Genomic DNA, 10,000 nt, shown 5'->3' on the forward strand with positions numbered 1-10,000 from the left:
CTCACAGCGTGTTTATTTATTCATTTATTTTGCATTAGAGTTAAACAGAAGCCGGCAGGAGATGAGCTGTTGTCTCTCCATTCACTGAAACCCGTTTAGAGTATTGCAGCATATTTGAGAAAAGCGTTACAGCTCTCTGAGAAAATCAGAGCTATGTCTCTTTATCAGATGTTGAGAAATGTTATCGTTCACAGAATCGCCACTGGGAATCTTTCAAGGAAGCAGAAGCCGTTTGTGTGTGTGTGTGTGTGTGTGTGTGTGTGTGTGTGTGTCTGAATGTGGACCAGCAGGTTCTTCTGGTACATTTTTACCAGTGATTGCGGTTACACGTGATTTAAAAACTGAGGTGAACTTTCACATTTCCAGGTTTTCCTCTGAAAATGTCATTTTTGTTCAGATATTTCCTCAAGATTTTCCCAACACATTTCTAAACATAATAGTTTAATAACTCATTTCCGGTAACGGAGCTCTCTCTGGTCCTTGCTATGATGGTTCTGCAGTTTGCTACACAACACTGATCTCATTTTAAAGCAAAAACTGAATGAAGCTCTCGTCTCACTGACCTGCACACATTAACATGATCTGTATCACCACATAGTTAAGCTTTTAGCATTATTTAAGGCATTTAAACACCTTTTGGTCACACTTTACAATAAGGTTCATTAATTAATGTTAATTAATGCATTTACTAACAATGAACAATACATTTACTACTGTATTTATTCATGTTAGTTAACGTTAGTTAATGAAAATACAGTAGTTCATTGTTAGTTCATGTTAACTCATGGTGCATTAACTAATGTCAACAAGCATGGACTTGAATGTTAATAATGCATTAGTAAATGTTCAATAATGATTAATAAATGCTGTACATGTGTTGTTCATGATTAGTTCATGTTAGTAAATGCATTAACTAATGAACCTTATTATAAAGTGTTGCCCACTTTTTAATTTCCACACTGCTCTTACAACAACTGCTAACAACTGCATGAAAGCAGGAGAATACTGTATGTTCACAGCTACTGCAGATCTATCACACAAATATACACAGACACGCATAGAAGCGTAAACACACAAACGCACACAGACGTACACACAACACACAGACACGCAATCAGTGTTGGGGTAAGTTACTTCTAAAAGTAAACGCATTGCAGTATTGAGTTACTCCCCAAAAAAGTAGCTAATGAAATAAATAAAGGTACAAGAGCTGTCAATGGGGTGGTACCTTTTCGAAAGGTATATACAGTTGAAACCAGAAGTATACATACACAAAAAAAAGTCTGATGGTGAATGATACTAAACATTTGTTATTTTACGTCCGTTAGGATTACCTAAATGATTTACATTTGCTAAATGCCAGAATAATGAGAGAATTCGTTATTAGTTTCTAGACAGTCAAAAGTTTACACACATTTCCTTGGCGTTTAGCTTTGCTTTTAAACTGTATAACTTTGGTCAGATGTTTTGGGTCTCCTTCCACAAGCTTCTCACAATAGTTTGCAGGAATTTTGGCCCATTCCTCCTGACAGAATTTGTCAGATTTGTAGGCTGCCTTGCTCGCACAAGCTTTTTCAGCTCCGCCCACACATGTTCTATAGGATTGAGTTCAGGGCTTTGTGATGGCCACTCCAAAACATTCCCTCTGTTGTCTTTACAGCACATTTGAACTCATTTGGCAGTGTGCTTAGGGTCATGGTCTGTCTGGAAGAGCCATTTGTGGCCAAGTTGTAATGTCCTGGCTGAAGTGTTGAGATGTTGCTTCAGTATTTCTCCATAATGTTCTTTCTTCATGATGCCATCTCTGCTGTGAAGTGGACCAGTCCCTCCTGCAGCAGAACAGCCCCACAACATAATGCTGCCGCCCCCATACTGCACAGTTGGGATGGTGTTCTAGGCTTGTTCCCCTTTGTCCTCCAGATGTAACACTGCTCATTATGACCAAACAGTTCAATCTTAGCTCCATCAGAGCACAGCACATGTCTCCACACATCAGTCTTTCCCCAGTGTCATTCAGCTAATGGTAATCTGGCTTTGCTGTTGATTCTGGCTTGTTGATTCTCCATGTTGTCACAGAAGGAAGCAGTGTGTTTGAGCTTTTCCTTCAATACTATTCTACAGTTGTGCCTCACATTAACTCAAATGTTGTCAATTAGCCAATCAGAAACATCCAAAACCTTGACATCATCATCTGAGCTTTACAGAGGCAGAATAATCTTACTGTGTGTAAACTTGACTTTCAAGAAGAGTTACACTCAAAAAAATGAATTATGGCTTTAGTTGGTCCAAAGAATGTAACTATGTTTAAATTAAACAATTCACTTATGTTTGTGTATTAAAAATAAAAGTGTTGTGTTGGAAAAAATGAGAAAAAGTACGTTTTCACATTTAAACAGCTCGCTTATGTAACATGAATGCAAGGGAGTTGTGTTGCTTCTGCAGTACTGCATTTTGGTCAATAGGTGGAGTAATATCTGCACATGCGCAGTTTCAAAACAACACAGGAAGTAAGAAGATTCAAACCACAACGATCACTCTCAGCTCGGCGCCATATTATGGGAATCAAAAGATGAAGATTACAAATTGAGAACGTGCACAAAGCTTTCCCCAATGTGGACACACAGGTGAGAATTTTTTTTTTTACTTTTTATGTATTTATACTGAGGCTGTGACAACATTTGTTTGTGTATAGTATTGCTATAAAATTGCCATGTTCCCTGTGTCTTTTCCACATTATAGACAGATAAATGTATAGTTTGTTTTGCATTCCTGTGAAATTTTATACTTGGTATATATTAACTCCCCCAAAATAAAGTTGCAAACGTTGGTAGTAATGAATAGTCATGTTAGAATAGTCTAAGCTTTTCACTCATCATAGCACACGTGCTGCTGATAATGTGACAATAAAAGTGATTTGATTTTTTATTTGATTTAATAGTCTTTATTTTAAATGAGTGTCAAGCAGTTTGTCAAGTTTGAATGCCAGTTTTGATAACTTACCAAATATTAATTAAAATGTGGTGTTGGCACATTGTTATTTATTATCTAATTGTATTATTCAAGCCTGTTAACTTAAAAAAAAAAAAATCTTGACAAGCATATGTGACACTTAAATAGCATGACATCTAGCATGATGACATATTTAATGTAAGCTTATTTGTTTGGTCATCTAACACGTTTAAATTTTTAAGTTTAGTAGTTTGCTGTTTATATTATTATATTTTATTATTTTAAATCTTTGCTCACTCACATCTATTTTCTCCCTCACAGGTTTACAGCTCAACCTCTAAAGTCCCATATCTGGCTGAGGAGACTGTGGATCATCCAGGTACTATGCCTTTAGATGCCTAAAGACACATTAAAATGATGTACAGTAAAAATTACTAGTAATTTTAACTAATAATTATTTAGTAAATTACTAATTGTCATTTCATGTCATTTAGAACATCACCAGTGGAAAAAAAGGTGTGAATGCATCCTCAAGGCCCCTAAGTGAGGGAGTACATGGTAAGCTATTTTATTTTATTTTTTTAAACATTTTGTATTTTCCTCTTAAACCAATTCCTCCTTTCACCTTTGATCTGTTGGTAAATGTTTTATTTTTTTACCTGACTTTTTTTAGGATGCTGGGCATGATGAAGCGCAAACCTTGATGTGCAACACCACCTTATGAATCTACAGTGGTTACATTAACATTTAGCAGACTTTTTTGTCTAAAGTGACTTACAATTGAGGACACATTCAGCAAATCAACAGGAAGAGGCGATACACCCAAGATGTGCTAATTATACAAAAGATTTTAAGAATTAAGAATGCTTCTACATGTGGTTTGTCAAGCCCACACACCTGTGTAAAGCAGACTTCATGCACAATGTTTTGTTTTTTTGTTTTTTAGACATAGGGAGTGGTTGTAAGAAAGTGTCTGGTGCAAATGTGCATAAATGGTGCAAGGGTCAGAGAGATGAATGTGTGTAGCTATTGCATGTTCTGTGATGGTTGTTCTAATTTATGGTGTAGTGCTGATCGTGTTACTTTGCTTTAAAATGTTAATCTTTCTTTGAACAACTGAAGTGTTATCTACTTTTCCAGTTTAAAGAAGGTACAGTATAGTTTACAAAAGAAGACTTAATTTTTCTAAGTATATTTTTGATATATCATTTAAAGGCAGAATATTATTTTTGAATGTTTTTTGTAATATATGAAAAGTATTATTTTGAAAAGTGTATTTTATGATGCTTTTGTAAGCATATTTTTAAAATCATTTATTGTTTTCAATTTACTTCATATTTGTATTACTATTATTTTAATAGTATTAATATTTTAACTTATTGTAATAAGTGAAGATACAGATAAAGACAGTATTTGGATTTTGATAATCATTTTATTGCTGGAAAATGTGTAAAACTGTAAAAATGCTATTGAATAAACTCAATGAAACGGAAACTGTTTTTTTATTTGGTTAAACATAACAATATCAATTTTAGAATAATTGAACTTAAATAACTACATTGATTAAAGCTAAATTATAAATGTTACGTTGATTGAACTAAACAACATTACATTACCTTTATGTAACTAACTTAAGTTCACTAAAATTTATATTCTTTCTTAAAGGTAACTTAACTCGGTTACGTGGAACCAGTGGACAAAAAAAAGTTAATTAACGCCAACATATCATTTTTTTGAGTGTAGAACCATTAATTATCAATACATAATCATTATTCTGCTATTAAGCAGATCAGAAACACATTTGAGAATCCTAACTTACCTATAAGAGAAACAGTTACATTAACATCAGACTTTAAATGGTGATGTGCCTTTTTAGGCTATAATTCCCTTTTGCTTTTCTCCGATGTGTTCAAAATAATAAACACGTCCTCTCATTGACGGCAGGATTCATTTAACTTTAATTCCGCAATTTTTCATTTAAAAGCTCATTAATTAAACTAAAAAGTAACTCAAATAGGGTGTCACGGTCTTAACATTTCTAAGTAAATGAAATTAATTTAAATCAACTTATAAAAGTGAGTAAACCCATTGTAACCTCATTCATTCATTTTCTTTTCAGCATAGTCCCTTTATTAATCTGGCGCCGCCACAGCGGAATGAACCGTCGACTTACCCAGCACATGTTTTAGATGTATTACCCCCAACACTGCACACAATACACACACACACACACACACACACACACACACACACACACACACACACACACACACACACACACACTCACTCACTCATTCACCCACCTACACACACACACTGCTCGACCTCTCGCTCTGAGTGTAGTCAGTGCTCTGTGTCTCCCACTCGGCTGCTCCTGATGTTACTCAGCTCAGTTTCTCCTCTGTTCAGTCTCTGCATAAATCCCTGCTGGAGAGCCTGATTTACTCTGACGTCTCTCAGATGAGCTCACGGGGGAATTCAGCTCGTCTGATCAGCCAAATCAGCTCATTTCACAGCAAAACAGCATCATCTCCCTCACCACATTGACAGATCATTCAAACTCACTTCATTCAGACTTAATAATGCTCCACATGTTTACAAGTCTATTAAATGCTAAGTTTTTGTCATGTTTCTGTCATGGGTTATAAGCGATCCGTTTTGTTTTTTAATAAGTAATATTAAGTCTGCATAATTAAGGGCGTGGCCACTTGAGCGACAGCTAGATCTCGCATGTCACCTCAGCTGATTCCGGCTGATTAGCTGCTGAACTCGGCATATTCATCATATTTTTGTGTTGTTTTATGTGGCTTTACACAGTCAGTTGTCTTTTGGAATTATTTCCTGCAATTATCAGATGACATGGCATGTTGTGTGCACTTAATTGTGCTCACCAACCATTCACATGGCCTCCATTTCCCAGGTGAGTGTAATTATATACCTATATACCATAAATGTATTTGTTTTATTTAAGATCATTTGTATTTTTCTTTAGAACTTGAATGCACTCCACTCTTTTGCCTTCTTCAGAAACCTATAGGTGACATCACGGATACTACGCCCATATCTTATACAGTCTATGAGCACATTGGAGCTGTTGTTGTTGCCTTTGCCGTTAATGCAGAGAAGGAGCCTTTAATAAGAGCAGGAGCAGAGAGTGTGAGTTTGCTTTCACCAGAGTTGTTTCGGTTGCACATAGAGAAGAACAAACTTGCGCGTGCAAAAGTTGCCAAATATGAATGGCCCCTATACCGTCTTTGTTCAGGGATTACCTCTCTAAATTATTACATTTGCATAAAGTCAATTGTATCTCTCAAAGCTTACAGGGGCACAGATGAATTTTACTGGGGAGCGTTTCTTTTTTCTTTTTGCACCGTCTCCCTGTGCCACCCCGAGCAAGATGCTACCCAGAGGTGTGTTTCCGAAAACCATTGTAAGGTTGAAAGTTGTCATTACAAAGATAGTTTGTTGATTTAATATAACCCAAATACACTGTTCCACTGAACGTTCGCAAACTGCGTCGCAAACTTCTGCACTTGCAACTACCTCTAGAGCTGTAGTTAAAAACATAGTTCCTGGCTGTGTTCTATTAACAGTTATCCCCCCTATGCACTATCCATTTAGAACATTCTAACATTTAAACTCGGAATGATTAACAATAAAAAAGCATTAAAAGTCATCTCTCTTAGATGAAATTTACTTTTAAAGCACTTTTACAGTTTAGTTCTAGCGATCTTCAAGTTTACTATTGCGCTCCCTTCGCAGTGCACTTTGAAAACATTGATGTCATTTTGAACACAGCCGTGGCTCATGATGAAAGCTATAGGTGACCTATTGATTAAAAGCGAAATTTACATTACGTCTCCAAAACTTGTGAAAACAAAAAACACAGCATACACTAATGCTTTTAATTTATAGCAGGTTATTTATAAAGTATCTGTACTGTATATGACATGAGCCTGCTGGCTAGAACATTTCTGCAGTGGTTTACATGTGTCAAATTTTAACGTTAGACTTTTCACAAAATAAAATAAATAAATAAATAAACAATATCCCACATAATAATAATAATAATATTAATAATAATAATAATAACAACAACAATATTAATAATAATAATAATAATAATAATAATAATAACAACTATATTAATAATAACAATAATAATAATAATAACAACAACAATAATAATAATAATAATAATAACAATAATAATAATCATTAATATTAGTATTAAAGTAGGATTTTTTCATTTCCAAATAAATAATCAATATTAAATGATATTTATTAATAAATAGCATTTATTTATTTATTTATTTTTATTTATTTATTTATTTGTATTTATTTATTCATATGATTTATATATGAGATTAGAATAATGTTAGCTTTTATAAGTGATTTGATGTTTTAGAATAGATTATGGAATATTCTCAATAATATCTGTAAAGGAAACACAGGCTCTATATGTGCCGTTTACATATATTTCAATTAATATAGAAAGCGAGTGCAGGTTTTTAACAAAACTAATATTGGACTTTATTTTAAATGTGTGTGTGTGTAAAACAATATAATTTGCACAAAGACATTATAGGGTTCTTCTCTCAAGAAGTAGTTCCTCCACCCCGTTTAGAGCATCATTATGGGCGTTTTACATTATAACGAACTTGGTTTAAACGATGGATCTGCCACAGAGAAACTACGGGCTTTGGGAAACACTCGTCACTAGATCGTTCTCGTTCTATGATAGTTCAGCCAGGAGTTATGTTGTTGTTTGGGAAACGCACCCCTGGGCGATCGCCCCATATTGCCCATGCCTAAATCCGCCACTGTAACATACAAGACCAACCCAGACAATACACCACTACAGACTATGTGCAGAAAACTTTTCAAGGTTAAAAGTTGCTAGAAAAAAAATAGCATGGTCCCATATCGCAACTCAAAAGCAAAAATAAAAACACAAATATCAAAAATATGAAAAACTGCTAATTCACCAACATTCCTACAGTGTAAAACAAGACACAAGCTCATGGGCTATACACAGATATTTACTTATGAAATCCTTTCACGAACTCAACACTTTGGTTTGATGTTCTCCCAGAGAGAGTCACAAGTTTCAATTCACATTTCTAAAAGCAACACAGCCTCGACAGCCGGAAACAAGCGCATTAAAGCAGTAGATGGTGTAAAATCTCCATCTCACCGTGAGCACAGACTCGATCCTGAGCGATCCGCAGCTCCACTCGCTGAACTTTTGACTCGAGACGCCGGGCGAGTGAGTGGCTATTTCTGCGGTTAAAGTGAATTGAACAGGAACTGAAGCTGTGTTTTTAGCGGGGGGGCTGGTTTTGACACTTGCCGGCCTGAGCAGAAGCAGACAGTGAAGCATCATGTGGTCCTGCTATGAGGTGTAAGCCAGCCAGATGATTTCCTGTTGCTTCATTTTTCACTCCGAATCTGCTGGTTCCACTTCTCTACACAGACGAGCTGATAATAAACACACACACGCACACACACTGATGCTCACGTGTTGTCTGATGCTTACTGCAAAAGAAAAACAAGCAAATACACCAACTGGAAAATGTGAGTAAAGCTGATGCCTTTAAAGCGACCAGTTGACTTTACTAAACAAATTAAGTAAACCCTACAAGTTGACTTCATTTTGCTTTGTTCTCATTTTCCTCTGGCTTTTAATTACTTCTAATGGCTGAAATGTTGTATTACTATAGCACTTTTCTGCTTGATGTACACTACCTGACGAAAGTCTTGTCGTGGATCTCAGTTGTAAGAGCAACACATGATAACTTGACATCCAGCTGATCATGTGCATCTGTTGATCTGCATCCCAATCATCACCAACACTGCAGAAGACCTACTGGAACCCGCATGGAGCCAAGATTCTCATTGAAATCAGTCAAGTTTGGTGAAGGAGAAATCATGGTTTGGGGTTCATTCAGTATGGGGGCGTGGGAGGTTTCAAGACATCTGTGCTGCCCATTACATTACAAACCACAGGAGAGGGACAATTCTCCAGCAGGATAGCGCTCCTGCTCATACTTCAGCCTCCACATCAAAGCTCCTGAAGGTCAGGCTGCTGCAGGATTGGCCAGCCCAGTCACCAAATATGAACATTATTGAGCTGATGAAGGAGGAGGCGTTTAAGATGAACACAAAGAGTCTTGATGAACTCCGGGATCCTGCTGAAGGCTTTCTTTGCCATTCCCAATGATTTTCTTAATCAGTGATTTGAGTCATGTCAGAGATGTATGGATGCAGTCCTCCAAGCTCATGATGGAGTCAGACACAATATTCATTCTGTCTCCACTGCAGCAGGACTTTATATTCTATACTGGACATTATTTCTGTTCAGTGATGAGACTTTAGTCTGAGCAGAGTCTGACCGCACTGTCCTCATCAAATCAGTCAACATCAAGACACGATCAGATTTATTGAGCTTAAATAAGTGTCATCCAGAGGCCTTCGCTTTTCATAGAGACACTTCAGACACCTAATCATCTACTAGAAGAGCAGTTAATATCTGCTGTTCCTAAAACTAGGATATACAACAAGACCTTTGTCAGGAATTTTATTATTCAATAAATTTAATTTAATTGTAAATTGTTATGGATTAAAGCACCTGCTAAATAAATACGTTTGCATTTTTAAAACGTGTGATTTTCAGCTGTATTCATTGAGATATGAGCTTGCTGATCCTCACGTGTCGTCTGCCGCTTTAAGACGCAGATACAGCAGCACAACTGATAACATTCAAGACACTTTTATGGTTCTTGACATGAGTCCACTTTGTACAGCCATACACAGCAAAACTTAAAACGTGAGTAAACTCACTGTCTTAAAGCGATTAGTTACATTATGTAAAAAATAAATGAATAAACATGTTTATTTTTTTATTTTTATTTTTGGAATGCAGACAGTTCATTTGCCTAATTTTAAGGCACTGGTTTACTTGCTATTTTAAGTAAAGTAATCTAATGCTTTAAAAAACACAATGTTCACTCGTTTTGTTAAGTCAACTGATCACTTTAAAAGTGACAGG

General features: G+C 35.9%; 2 protein-coding genes and 1 long non-coding RNA gene across 5 annotated transcripts in view; 1 reads left to right on the forward strand and 2 right to left on the reverse strand.

Annotated features, from left to right (window-relative positions):
• Window positions 1–10,000, reverse strand: part of poc1a (POC1 centriolar protein A) — a 521,349-nt gene that overhangs the window by 409,470 nt on the left and 101,879 nt on the right. The window lies entirely within an intron of this gene.
• The window catches only part of pparg (peroxisome proliferator-activated receptor gamma), a gene marked incomplete at its 5' end in the record, with an annotated part of 74,222 nt that overhangs the window by 51,576 nt on the left and 12,646 nt on the right, over window positions 1–10,000 (reverse strand).
• LOC147841607 (uncharacterized) lies at window positions 2,501–4,443 on the forward strand. The gene is made up of 4 exons (XR_015502217.1): window positions 2,501–2,624; window positions 3,271–3,328; window positions 3,444–3,507; window positions 3,623–4,443. It is a non-coding gene; the product is annotated as an uncharacterized LOC147841607 (long non-coding RNA).

Source organism: Danio rerio, chromosome 11, assembly GCF_052040795.2.
Source record: "Danio rerio strain M-AB ecotype USA chromosome 11, GRCz13ab, whole genome shotgun sequence".
In the NCBI taxonomy this organism is placed as follows: domain Eukaryota; kingdom Metazoa; phylum Chordata; class Actinopteri; order Cypriniformes; family Danionidae; genus Danio; species Danio rerio.